At 43.2% G+C, this 12,145-nt stretch overlaps 1 long non-coding RNA gene across 1 annotated transcript; it reads right to left on the reverse strand.

Annotated features, from left to right (window-relative positions):
- Positions 1 to 215: 215 nt before the first annotated feature.
- LOC149125651 (uncharacterized) lies at positions 216 to 9,640 on the reverse strand. The gene is made up of 3 exons (XR_016236737.1): positions 9,456 to 9,640; positions 8,099 to 8,181; positions 216 to 500 (listed from the first exon to the last, which is right to left on the reverse strand). It is a non-coding gene; the product is annotated as an uncharacterized LOC149125651 (long non-coding RNA).
- Between the last annotated feature and the right edge of the window lie 2,505 nt (positions 9,641 to 12,145).

Genomic DNA, 12,145 nt, shown 5'->3' on the forward strand with positions numbered 1-12,145 from the left:
AAGTTTCTCACATTGATGGAAGGATATTAATTTCTTGAGGAGACATTAGTGCCTCCCAGGGCTTACATTTGCAGGAGTTGAATTGGGAGCTAGAGTCAGGATTTGAACCCACACGCTCTGATGTAAAACACAGTCATCTTAATTGCTAGGCTAAATGACCCACTCTACCTTCCTTTATAATGATTTTTTAAAAAAGATTTATTTATTTATCTAAAAGACAGAGTTACAGAGAGGCAGAGAGTGAGAGGGAGAGAGACAAGTCTTCCACCTGCTGGTTCACTCCCCAAATATCCACAACGGGTGGACATGGGCCAATCCGAAGCCAGGAGCCAGGAGCTTCTTCTGGGTCTCCCACGTGGCAGGGGTTATCTTCTGCTGCTTTCCCAGGCCGTAGTAGAGAACTGGATCAGAAGTGGAGCAGCCGGGACTTGAACCGTCACCAATATAGGATGCCAGCACTGTAGAAGGCAGCTGTACCCACTTTGCCACAGTGTCAGCTCCTATAATGATTTTTAACATGAGGTGTTATCATTTTTAAAAATCATCTTGACTTTTCTTGTTCTTTATAAACCCTAGAAATTAGTTGACTTTTATTAGTATTATGTTAATTTATAATTTAGGAAACAAAAAGGTGACAATTTTATCACATTAAGACTTTGCATACATTAATTTCATTTGTTTTTGTATGTACTCAAGTTTACTTTCATTTATTTCAATTAAATCCCCAACAAAATTTGTTTTTTCCCTTTTTAAATTAAATTCAATAATCAGCTAATACATATTTTAATCAGTTATATTTTATTCAATTAATTCATGCTAGATTTAGCTTTGACTAGAATGCTTCCAATCACAAAGGTAATATTAACTTACTGTAGATGCTTTTGGATAAAGACGAAAATGATAATGAAGAAAACATTCATTGTAAATATTTTGTATATTTTTCTATAAAAATCTACATTTTGAATAGATAAAATTGGAATTACACAATATGTGTAATTTTGTATTACATTGAATTCTTCTAATATTACACTTTAAACAGACAAGCACTATATCATTACTTGGATTTGCAATAAATACTCTATTCATTTTCAGTATAGTGGAGATTTTTCTTGAGCTTTATCCTTGGTTATTATAAATAACATGTTTTCAGAATATCTGTATCATAAATCTTGCTGGCTCTGTTTAATTCCTAGGACAGAGGTCGACAAACTATGGCTTGCTGCCTATTTTTGTAAATAATATTTTATCAGAGCATTTGTTCAACAAATGCTCATTTGTTTCTGTTTTGTCTGTGACAGTTTGTATGCTGCCACAGCAAAACTGAAGCACTGAGACAGAGACCATGTGGCCTCCTCACTCTAAAGCACTGCTCCCTGGACCTTTACAACTGCCGCCTTAGGGTAAAGTCCTAAACATGTCATTTCCTGGTCAAGGTTAAACATAATTCTGTAATGCCTCAGACAGTACACATTTTCTTTCTGAAGTTCTAAGGTTGAGGACAATACTGTGTGAGTAAGTGTCTGTCTCAAAGCACAGTTAACTTTTAGAGTCTCTTTTATTCTGAATCCTTAGTAAATTTTTCAAATTATGTTATAAACTATGGAAAAACACACTGGTAATTACTTTCTCACAGAGATATTTTGCTGTTTTAAAATTGTAAGCCTGACTTATGCTTGGCCCTTCCAGAAGTGTGTGCTCCTTGAGCATTCCAGAGAAATCACTGTAGTATTTGACAGCAACAGGGAGATAATTATTCATGAGCAACCCTGGTTTGTTTGGATATCATCCTTCTACTGTGTTCACATGCAGAACCTCAGGTTTAGCCCAATAAACACTGGAAGTGTGCCTCTTTTCAACTTCCAAGAAGATTTTTATCCTTTACTGTTTGCTTTGCCTCACTAAATCACCAGAACAAAGACTTCTGGACCTTTGTGTTCTTTTGCAATAGCTTGTATCTCACCTTCCATAGGAAGAGTAAATAGGTATTTATGATTCTTTCTGTGCCTGTCTTATCAAATGCTGAACCCACAAGATTTATATATGAATCCTTATGCACAACAACTTTTTAGTTGCAAATGAAAAACTCAAATAATAGAAAGCTGTATTTTTCATTAAAATGTTCCAATAATTCTATTATGCTCCAATTATCTTATAAAACATAATTGTTGAGAAAATGTTGTCCTTGTAGTGTTCCGCAACAAATAATAACGTGTATGCTCTTTAGAGAAGAAACTGCATCAGAGAAACATTTTCTTTTTATCCATATTTTTTCATTTGATAGTCATATTTTCTTTATAATTTACTTTTTCTTTCTTCTTGTCACATCTTGTTTAATTAAATAATTAGAAGCAAATTATTAAAGAGTAACTGTCTTTATCACCATTTTCCAGTGTTGTGACTATCGATTAGTTGTGCTCAGTGTGAAAAATAAGGGCCATTATTGTAATGTGTTAGAGAAGATAAATGCCTATGATATCTGACTTCTTGCTTTTAGTCATCAGAGCAAATAAATCCTTTCTACAACTTATTTGAACCTTGGCCATGATATATACTCATGAAAGTGATTCACAGTTTTCCGTGGGAGATAGCCTATTAGAGAGAGATGATGTGTTTCAATGGGCTTCAGAGGAGATAGGAAAATAGGGATTTAGGTACATTGAGAATTCCATATTTGAACTGACAGCAAAATCCCTTTATGACATTAAGTAGATGTATGCAGGTACAAAGTGAGGGAATAGGAATTTATGACTGCCAGCACCTGTGCTGCCGCCTTGTATACACCACTCACTGCCCACCCCCTTCTTTGCAGGTGCAGCTGCCAGGGTTGTGCCAGCTTGAAATATCCAACAGGCTGCAGGTGGGGTGCCTGTGATGATAATTAAATTAGCTTGTATGCATGGGAAACCTGGAAGAAGATCCTGGCTCCTGGCTTTGGATCAGTGCAGCTCTGACCATTGTGGCCATCTGGGGAGTGAACCAACAGATGGAAGACCTTTCTCTCTCTCTGCCTCTCCTTCTCTCCGTGTGTAACTCTGACTTTCAAATAAAATAAATAAATCTTTTTTTTTTTTTTTTGACAGGCAGAGTGGACAGTGAGAGAGAGAGACAGAGAGAGAAAGGTCTTCCTTTTGCCGCTGGTTCACCCTCCAATGGCCGCCGCTGCAGCCGGCGCACCGCGCTGATCCTGGCAGGAGCCAGGATCCAGGTGCTTTTCCTGGTCTCCCATGGGGTGCAGGGCCCAAGCACCTGGGCCATCCTCCACTGCACTCCCTGGCCATAGCAGAGAGCTGGCCTGGAAGAGGGGCAACCGGGACAGAATCCGGCGCCCCAACCGGGACTAGAACCCGGTGTGCCGGCGCCGCAAGGTGGAGGATTAGCCTATTGAGCCACGGCGCCGGCTAAAATAAATAAATCTTAAAAAAATAAATTAGCTTTGTCAGCACACTCACTCCCATCGTGCCCCTGATGACACGACACTTCCAAGATTTCCCCATGTGTATTACAGCCCCATATGCACCTGATGTCATGACATTTCTGAGATTTCTTAAAAAGTAGTAAAGAAGGGGCTGGTATTATGGCATAGCAGGTTAGACTGCAACTGGCAACCTATGTGGGCACTGGTTCGTGTTCAGGCTGCCCCACTTCTGATCCAGTTCCCTGTTAATGCACCTGGGAAAGCAGTGGAAGATGGCCCAAGTGCTTGGGCCCCTGAACCCATGTAGGTCCCAGATGAAGCTCCTACCTTCTGCCAGGCTCAGTCCTGGCTATTTTAGCCCTCTTGGGAGTGAACCAGAGAATGGAATCTCATCCTCCCTCTCTTTCTCTCTCTCTCTCTCTCTTTCTGTATATCTTTCACTCTTTCTCCTTAACTCTGTCTTTAATATAAATAAAATAAATCTTTAAAAAAAAGTGGCAGGCTGGTGCTGTGGCTCACTTGGCTAATCCTCCACCTGTGGCGCCGGCACCACAGGTTCTAGTCCCGACTGGGGCACCGGATTCTGTCCTGGTTGCTCCTCTTCCAGTCCAGCTCTCTGCTGTGGCCCGGGAGTGCAGTGGAGGATGGCCCAAGTGCTTGAGCCCTGCACCCGCATGGGAGACCAGGAAGAAGCACCTGGCTCCTGGCTTCGGATCAGCATAGTTCCGGCTGTAGTGGCCATTTGGGGAGTGAACCAATGGAAGGAAGACCTTTCTCTCTGTCTCTCTCTCACTGTCTATAACTCTCTCTCTCTGTCTCTCTCTCTCTCACTGTCTAAATCTGCCTGTCAAAAAATTTAAAAAGTGGCAAAGAAATGGGAAGTTTACAAGTCCTGATCCAAACTGTCTCCATTTTAACACTCAACTAAGCCCTGTCCCAGATGATATGAGACTAGTCAAGGAGATAGACTGGGTTCATGTCCTGGAGGCCACAACCCCTTGCCCTCCTGTAATCTCACCTGCATCCATCCACCTGTCAGACTACATAGCCACTCCCCTTTGGGAAGTAAATAAGAGGACTGGAGAGCTCTGGGCCCACCCACTCCCTGGCATGACTTGCTCATGCTCTGGCCTTCTCCCTCTCTCCTCATGGACCCCTGGAAAAGATGGGTCTGGAGGTCCCTGTTTACCCTTCTTGGCCTACTCTTCTTTAATAAAGCCCTCATCACAGGGCTGCATATTCTTCTCACTTTCTAATTAAGTGCTAAACCTTACCATGCTACATGTCTTGTTTAGGCCTGTCCTTAGAATTCTTTTCTTAAAGTAAAAGACAAGAACCAAAAATATTAATTGTGGCCTAACTTAGCCCACAACACAAGCACCAACCCCTACAAATTAAAGCATGACCCCAAGCTTTGTTGAGGACAGCACTTTCCCATGAGATTGCCTCCCTTCTGAGTTGATACTTTACCTTTGCCTTTAAATAAATCTTCCTTTTCTGTTCATTGTCTGCTCCTTGAAATGTCTCTCCCATAGAGACATGAGCCTGAAGAAAGTTTGGCCAGGGGCCTTTCTCCTGACATAAATGGTGAGCCAGCAGGAATGTTGAATTGGAACCCCACTCAGATATCAGTGGGTGAGTTTGACCTGAATCTTACTCCCCTTTTATGTGAGGCTTGGCCTTGTTGAAAGCTATGCAGTGCCTGGATGGTTTTCTTAACCTCTCTTTCTCTTACGCCTTTTAATCTTCCCTTAAGTTGGTAACTTGTAGGAATGAGTAATTCAGATCACTACTAACTGGACCTGGGGCACTAAGTATATGCTATCTCACTAAGGTGTTAAAGCCAAGGTTTAAAATATCTCATGAGCAAACCCCGTCTCTTCATGGAAAGCTCTAGGAGCTGTGAATAACAGGGCCCCAGGGATGCCTGGGACATGGAGCATTCCAAGCAAGACCTAGACAAAACCCAGATCTGAATCAATCTGAAAAGGGCTCCTAGGGAAGCCTGGGACAAGGAGGGCTCCATTTAGTCAGGGACAAGACTCCAGGTCTGAACTGATTTGCAAAGGGCACCTAGGAATGCCTGAGGTGCAGAGAGATGGATTTGAGACTCTGGGACACAGAGTTCAAACTGTTCCCATATAAAAAGTTTAGCCAGGACTCCTGGCAGAAGAGAGCTGTCACAGAGCCATGCCTTCCCTTATCTTCTTGTTCCCTCTCTAAGCCACAAGGGAGCTTTTGTCTTATCCATGGGCAACTCTTCATCCATTCCCATGTACTCACCCCTACTTTTCCTCCTTGACTAATTGGAAAGCTCTTAGACTAGGTGTTCCAAAAAAAAAAAAAAAAAAAAAGGAAAAACCTTATTTTCTTTTTGCTTAGTCAAAACCTCACCATTAGGGGGAATTATAGGCTTTGTCTTGCTTATACCTTTCCTGAAACTGAATTTCAGGGAACAATAGATGATTGACTGATATTCCACCACCCAAGGTTCAACACTTGCAGCTTAGCTTGTCCCAGCTCTGCAACCATTCCCAGAAGGAGCTGGGTCCTCCACCTCTCCCTCAGACCCTGATAATCTTTTCACTACCTACAAATTATGCCAACTGAGACGTGTTGCCATTAGGAGGCCTTTGGGTGATTGGGGCAGGCCTTTGGAGGGTGGTTCTCTTGAGAACTTTGGATATTTCAGTTCCTGTTTGACCTAGGTTTTGTTTTTGCTGCCTGGTTCACCTTGTAATCCTCTTGTTCATCCACCATAACTAGCTTTTACCCAGTGGCAGACTATTTGGCCACCCAATTCTGCAGTCACAAGCCACAGGATGAAATAAATCTTCTCTTTCCCAAAGAAGCTCCTCTCAGGTGTTTCAGTTTATGTAATGAAAAGCCAACTAGCTAAAAGCACTGGTGCCAAGCAGTGGAATCATTATTACTTTCCATACCTGAACCTGTGGAGCAGCCCTTAGAATCAGTTTACTGGGGAAATGTGGAGCTATTAGCTGGAGCAGGCAACAGAAAGCTTACATTGTTGTAAGGTGAGTCTTCCAGGAAATTCTTATGGGGACTCAGAAGTCCAGAATTCTGAGAGAGCTGTGGACAGTATAAACCATACTGATGAGCTTTCAGATTGAAATGATTCCTACTGGGAGTTGGACTAAGGGATCACACATGTTACATGGGAGCCAAATCTTGGTTGCATTGTGTTCCTGTTCAGAGAGTTTGGGGAAGATTGAACCTAAAACTGATGGACTCGGTTATTTGAGGGAGGAGATTTAAAAGCAGCAAACTGTTCAGGTCACAGTGCAGGTATGAATGGCCTCGCTTAGTAGGTTTTACAGTGAGAATCAGGAGCAGGAGACAGGGTAGGAAGTTTTGGAATATTTAGTTTGACTAGAAAAGAAATCAAAAGGGCACTGTGTTTGAGACAGGAAATTGCCATTGGGAAGCTTTTGACTGAGGAGCAATGTTCAAGGAGAAAGTAGTCATGTGTTAATAAGCACGACAGTGGGAAAAAGTCCCTTGAGGATGGCATCTCAAAGATCTTCCAGGATGTCCCTCCCATCACAGGCTCATCAGAGCCACAGAGAGAGAAATATTTCTATTTATTATTTATTTCTAAATAAAGATCATCCAGGGAAGAATTTTGCATGAAGAACATAAAGAAATGCCTGCTGTTGGAGGCAGATCTTAGTGTTGTTCATGTGGTACTGGTTGGATGCATAGAGAATGCAGGAATTAGGAGTAATGGCGCTTTCCACTGAGGCTATGTGAACCATGTGGTAATTATAGCATCCTGGTTGCTTAATAATAACAAGGCTGCGTTGGAATCCAGGAAACAACCATCCAAACAACAAAATATAAGGTAGCAATATAGCAATCAGTGTAACCAGTGCCCTGAGACCTCAGAGATAACCTAAATGGCATCCAACCATAGATTAAAATCCCAAAGGAGATATTTATTTTTGGGGTTGTAGAATGTTGGAGCACTGCCTGGAATGTCCCTACCTGAAAAACCCAACTGGTCCCTGCCACCAATGTAAACGAAAGGGGCACTGGAAACAGATTTCTCTCAGCACCAAGAGGAGTGTAAATACCCAGTTCCTTTCTGCCCTTATCTGAAGACTGATGGATCCTGGGAACAGGTGGCTCTACAACCCATATGACTGTCACACCCCTGGAGTACTGGGTACCCTTGGATGTCACAGGTAGGAAAATGATTTTCCAATACATGTGGGAGCCTCTGGAAGGGGCTATTGTTCATTGCCGGGGACACCAGAAAAGCATTAGCCATACCATCCAAGGAAATGCACAAGTAGATCAATTTATGTCAGGTGCAGAATGCTGTGATGAGACATGACAACAAGATTCTTCCAGTGCCAACCCCCAAATCATAAGCAGTCAGTCTCCCAGAGGCTTAGTTTTATTAAAAACTTGGAGAAATGAATCCCCCTCTGACCAGTTGCCGCCTACATGGAAAGGGCCCTAGCATGTGCTACTCCTCAGCATTCCTAATCAGTTAAATCCCAGGGACTTTCTACCGAGATACAACTGTCAAGAATTAAACTGCTAACTTTTAAGTCTTCACAGGCACAACCAGAAGGTACTTCTACCTACTTTTTTGAGTGCATTGAGGACCTCAAGTTTATTCTCAAATGTTAAAAGATGAATGAAATTTTTGCTTACACTTCTCCCTAGAGAGACACTTTAAGGCTGTTGCAATTCCATGCTGACTTGCTTTTCTCACTTCTGTGTTTCCTGGGATATTCCTAGAGACAGAAAAATCCTTGGGAAGTTTTTCCACCAGATAAGAGAAAAGTCTTACAACATACCATTAAATTGTTTTAAGAAACCTGTGTGTTGCTTTGGGCAACTTAGCCCAGGCCCTGCAGGAACAAAATTCTTTTCACTAGGTAAACTGGTTGTAGACAACTGATTAGCTCTTGATTACCTCCCAGCAGGAAAAGGTGGAATGTGTGCAGTGATTAACAAAACCTGATGCACTTATATTAACAACAGGGGACTCATGGGAAGAGACATCAGAAAGATTTTAGGCAAACCAACTGGCTCCATGATTGTCATAATGGAAGTTCCTCATTTTCCACCATCTGGGAGGCAGTGAACAATATTTCCCCTTCTCTGACATGCTTCTTACCTCTGTTCCTTTCTGTCCCAGGTATGTTCATCCTCATTGTCAAATTTGTCCCTTCCAGAATTCAATGGTTTCATACAAAAATGACAGTCCAGGGTTCCAGTCATTGTCAATGACTGGTGTGGAACCTCTAGCTCCTCAAACAAAACCTGAAGAGCATTTATCAAGAGATGGCTGTTCCATAGCTAGGCAGGGATGACATCCTGAACCAGCATGAAAAAGTGGTGGGAAACTGACTTTCCTCCTTTGACCTCCCATAAAGATTAAAAGATGGAAATCTCTGAGAGGGGAAATGCCATAGGCAGTAATATATCAAGCAAACAGCAACTGGGGACTGTCAGCATCTGTGCCACAGCTGTGCAGGCACTGCCCAAACCTCACTCCCTTCTGTGCAGACACAGATGTCAAGGTCGTGTCAGCTAGAAATATCCAACATGGTGGCAGGATAGGTGCCTGCAATGATAATGAAATCACCGTGATCCAGCAGACCCACTCCCATCATGAACCTGAGACCATGACACTTCCCAAGATTTCTGCACAAGTGCCACAGCCACACGTGCACCTGACACCATGACTACTCTGTGATTTTTGGAAAGGGGCATGGAAATGGGTGGCATTCAGCCTCCACCCCAAATTTTGCTCCCATTTGAATATTCATTTAAGTCCTACTCCAAACATCACCTCCTATCCTAGAAAATGATGACCCCAAGATTTGTTAAGGGCAGTACTGTCCTGTGAGCTTGCCCATGCTACCTCTTGAGTATGCACTTTCCTTTGCCCTTCAAATCAGTCTCTGCTCATTTTTATCTAATCTCCTCCTTGAATTCTTTCTTACCTGGAGAAAAGAACCTGGAGAAATCCTACCCAGGGGCCTCCCCTGTGAAAAATTACCTGTAGGAAGAATTAGCCCCTGTTCAGGGCTGGCGCCTTGGCTCACTTGGTTAATCCGCCATCTGCGGTGCCAGCATCTGATATGGGGTCTGGGTTCTAGTCCTGGCTGCTCCTCTTCTGGTCCGGCTCTCTGCTGTGGCCCAGGAGGGCAGTAGAGGATGGACCAAGTGTTTGGGCTCCTGCACCTGCGTGGGAGACCAGGAAGAAGCACCTGGCTCCTGGTTTCGGATTGGCGCAGCGCCAGCTGTAGCAGCCATTTGGGGAATGAACCAATGGAAGGAAGACCTTTCTTTCCCTTTCTCACTGTCTATAACTCTACCTGTCAAATAACAAAAAAAAAAGAATTAGCCCTTTTCTTTTACTCATTCTCACCCTGGGCTAGAATAAAAGGAAACTTTAATACATTGTGTTTTTGTTGTCTTAGCCAAAAACTCAGTGCTACATGATGTTCACTTATGAAAGGGGGAAAACAGCTCAAGAACAGCTGTGACTTAAAGTGAGGGAGAAGCACTTGGTTACAATGGGCTTGAAGGGTTCGGAGATTTGATTTAATTAATCAAAAGTTTTATTGTTCTCTCTCACCAGTATGTTTCCAAATGATAATGAGAATCATCGCTGTCAAAATTGCCCTCTCTTCTGCTTATTAATTTATTCAGGTTCAGTTAGTCCTATAAAAGAGAGATCTCTGTAGTTGAGTCCCAGTGAGTTACATTTTTATAAATGTCTCATAATTTTTATGTCGAGAGCCGGCGCCGTGGCTCAATAGGCTAATCCTCCACCTTGCGGCGCCGGCACACCGGGTTCTAGTCCCGGTTGGGGCGCCGGATTCTGTCCCGGTTGCCCCTCTTCCAGGCCAGCTCTCTGCTATGGCCAGGGAGTGCAGTGGAGGATGGCCCAGGTGCTTGGGCCCTGCACCCCATGGGAGACCAGGAAAAGCACCTGGCTCCTGGCTCCTGCCAGGATCAGCGCGGTGCGCCGGCTGCAGCGGCGGCCATTGGAGGGTGAACCAACGGCAAAGGAAGACCTTTCTCTCTCTCTGTCTCTCTCTCACTGTCCACTCTGCCTGTCAAAAAAAAAAAAAAAAAAAAAAAAAAAAAAAAAATTTTTATGTCGACAGAGATCTATTGATATAGAAAAGCTTCACATATCCTTTTTTTGAATTCATGCTTTTGAACTTCTGATGGAAAATTGTGAAGTCTTGGTCCATGTTCCATTTTGCATAATATGTGAAATAAGAATTTGTGTTATGTTTAATATACAGAACATATATAGAATATATTTAGTATTCCTGGCCATTTAATGGATAATTATGCGGGTATTGATACAAATGGCAGTTATGAATTTCAGTTTTCTAAACCCAGTTGCCCAGCTGTAAAATGACATTAGAATTTAAGTTAAGGATCGTGTCTAAAACATTTTTTTTAGTCCAAGGTTTCTTTTTTTTTAAAGATTTACTTACTTCTTTATATGAGAGGCAGAATTACAGACAGAGAGGGAGAGACAAGGAGAGCTTTTCCACCTGCTGGCTCACTCCTCAAATGGCTGCAACTGCTGGAGCTGAGCCAATCTGAAACCAGGAGCTTCTTTCAGGTCTCCCACATGGGTGCAGAGGCCCAAGCAGTTGAGCCATCATCCACTGCTTTCCCAGATCATTAGAAAGGAACTGGATTGGAAGAGGAGCAGCCAGGTCTTGAATGGGTGCCCATATGGGATACCAGCACCACAGGTGGAGGCTTAACCTACTACACCATTGCGCCGGCACCTATTCCAAGGTTTCTAGACAGTCTGTTACCATTGATCACCCTGTACACATGATCTCATATTCCCTCCACGTGTGTATGAACTTATAAATGCTGTTCACTCAGGTTTCTATACAGACAAAAATGTCTCATACAGAAGAGATAAAAGTTCTACAGTGTTCCTTTTCACATCAGAATGTCAGTCTGGAAGATAAAGGTGTGTTTTCACAAGATGAATCTTACTAGTTTTTCCTTTAAGATTTATTTATTTGTAAGGCAGAGTTACAGAGAGGAATGTACAGAGACAGAGAGAGAGAATCTTTTACCCTTTGGTTCATTCCCCAAGTAACCACAAGGGCCACAGTTGGGCCAGGTTGAAGCCAGGATCCTAAAACTCAACCCAGGTCTCCCAAGTAAGTGCCAGAGGCCCAAATACTTGGTCCATCTTGCTGCTTTCCCAGGCGCATTAGCAGTAAGCTGGATCAGAGGCAGAGCCGCTGGGTTCAAAATTGCACTCATATGAGATGCAAGTGTCACAAGCAGCATTTTGACCCACTGTGTTACAACAGCAGTCCCATTTTTTTAAGAGTTACAGAGAGGCAGAGAAGCAGAGGGGGAGAGAGAGAGAGAGAGAGAGAGAGAGAGAGATGTCTTCTATCCACTGGTTCACTACCCAAATGGCCATATCGGCCAGAGCTACGCTGATCTGAAGCCAGGAGCCAAGAATTTCCCCTGAGTCTTCCACACGGGTGCAGGGGCCCAAGAACTTAGGCCATCCTCCACTGCTTTCCCAGGCCATAGCAGAGAGCTAGATAGGAAGTGTTGTAGCCAGGACTTGAACTGGCCCCATATGGGAATCCGGCATTGCAGGCAGCAGCTTTACCCGCTACGCTACAGCACTGGCCCTAGCCCCAAATTTTGGTAGTTTGATTCTGCCAAATTTTCAAGAAA

The sequence above is a fragment of the Oryctolagus cuniculus genome, chromosome 7, assembly GCF_051225735.1.
Source record: "Oryctolagus cuniculus isolate XC-2025 breed Fujian yellow rabbit chromosome 7, ASM5122573v1, whole genome shotgun sequence".
NCBI classification, from domain to species: Eukaryota; Metazoa; Chordata; class Mammalia; order Lagomorpha; family Leporidae; genus Oryctolagus; species Oryctolagus cuniculus.